We start from the raw sequence: 2,247 nt of genomic DNA, 5'->3' as shown, positions 1-2,247 counted from the left end.
GGGCTTGTTCCACATGCACCACCTCCCAAGAGGCCTCAGCGCCCTGCGGCTGGGCCTAGGGAGGCTGGAGCCTGGAACTTACCACCTGGAGGTAGTAAGCGTGGGAGGGCCCCAGCCCACCAGGTCTGAGGGACAGTCAGGGCCAGGGGGCCAACCCTTGCGACTGAAAGTACAGCTGCAGGTTCTTTAGGCAGGAGGCCGCACCTCCCACCTGGGCCCAAGCCTTCCCAGCCACTGCAAGGCTCGGCCCAGCCTGCCTGTCCCCACAGGGGTTGTCATAGACCCTGGCTCTGAGCCTGGCCTCAATGGCCTGCAGGCTGTGGTCCCCCTCCAGAGGTAGAAGAAGCTGATGGCTGGCCGGGCCAGACTCCAGACCTCAGGAGTGACACTGGAAGACCTCAGGCAAGCCCAGCCCCCATCTTTCATGGAGATTGCTGAAGACGGCGGTGGGGCCCCCTCCAACCATCCAGCAGGGCCAGGTCCACACCTTCCCTGCAGGCAGCCGGAGCAGTGCTGGGGACACCCAGTACACACGTTCATTACACCACCACCCCCGGGAGGCTGGGCCAGGTCTCCGAGAGTGATTTTATATCAGAAGCAGAGACGACAATGAAGTTATTTTGGGTTAAGTCTGTATTCTGACCAGTCCCCCCCCCACCTGTGGGTATGGCCCTAACCGGGACGTTGTCGCCAGGGCTTCTGGAATGCATCAAAGCTTCGCCAGTTCCACCATCTTCACAGAAGCGATCTGTCACCTTGGTTCTGCTAATCAGGCTGAACCAGCCACTACCACTCACCTTTTTCCAGAGTCTTCCACCACCTTGAACAGACACTGGGTGCTCCCTTCAATAGTCACACATACACACACACACACACACACACACCTCGGGGTCATGCATCAGCCACAATCGCTACAAAACCAGAGACCAAACCCATGGCCCTCAAGTTGATTCAAACTCCTGGCGACCCTGTGTGTGCCTGGGCCACCAGGGGTTTCTTGGCTGTGAGATTGCCAGGCCCGTCTTCCGCAGCACCCCCGCCAGGCAGGCTGGAGTTGCCAGTCTTTACACTAGCGGTGGGGTGCAAGCCGTTTGCATGAGACACCGGCCTATTCCACGTCCGTGGGGTCATGTCGTTCAGTGCGCTTGACTCCTCCGTGGGTGGGGATGCTGAAGTCTTGCGAGGACCGGGATGGGGTGGGGATTGGGAAAGCGACTCTCCCCATTGGATCTGCCTCAGCCAGCAGAGCAGTCCCTCCTGTCCAGCCACAGGGTTCTGTACTTGCTCCCATTCGGACCAACCTTCCCATCAGTGTGTCTGGGCCTAGCTGTCCCTTGGCTGGCCTCAGCACATCCCTGGGGCAGAGGCAGAGCCGCTACACGGATCCCCAGCTTATCAAGTGATGCCCAGGGAGCGAGTAGTGTGCCCAAGATCAGTACTGGGTATTGTGGGATTGCACTCACACTTGGTCTGGAGCTGCTTCTGTGAACACCAAGGGCACAGATCTGGGGTAGACGGTAGGGGTGGGGTGGGGGTGGGGGAGGTAGGACACTTGGAACCATGGGCAGTTCTCCAAATTGGGGTAAAAATTTGTCCCCTGTGATGAAAGAGACTGGTACCCCCAAAACCAAAGGTTTATTTAAAAACTCAAGCAAACAGGGAAATCCTCCATTGTTGGCAGGGTGGCGTCAGGTCCAGCTGGATCCAGGATCTCAGTGGGTGTTGCCAGAGTTCTTATCTATCTCTGGGAAAGCCCCTCCTGGGAGGTTCCTTGGACCGGACCAGACCGGACCAGAGATTTGCAAAAAGCCCAGAGGCATGGTCTGGGTGGTGGCTAAGCTCCTGGTGGGTGATGTATCCGTTAGGATTCTCTTTACTGCAAAGCCCACTCCCCACAAGGGACTCAGGCAAGGGGCTCGACACAAGGCCAGGTCCCTCTTTCTAGCTGCCAGAGGGGCAGGTGGGGGGAGGGGAGATGAACTGGCACAGGGCAGGAATTGAGGTCTGCCGGGAAGGGCTCAGATGGCTGGTGATGGCGGGGTCACAGTCCTGCAGGAGAGAGCAGAGAACCTGGCAGGTGATGGGGGCCAGAATGGGAGTGTGGGTGGACACCCTCACCTAGGCCTCCTTGGTCCCACAGGAGGACTTCCCCCGGCCACCTGGGTAGAAGGCAACCCTGTCCCCCAGCAGAAGTGGCAGGCGCAGAGAGGGGCCCATGAAGAACATCCTTGCCTAGGTCAGCTGCTG

This window comes from Tenrec ecaudatus, chromosome 1 (assembly GCF_050624435.1).
Source record: "Tenrec ecaudatus isolate mTenEca1 chromosome 1, mTenEca1.hap1, whole genome shotgun sequence".
In the NCBI taxonomy this organism is placed as follows: Eukaryota; Metazoa; Chordata; class Mammalia; order Afrosoricida; family Tenrecidae; genus Tenrec; species Tenrec ecaudatus.
Note: the sequence above shows the minus strand (reverse complement) of the source record.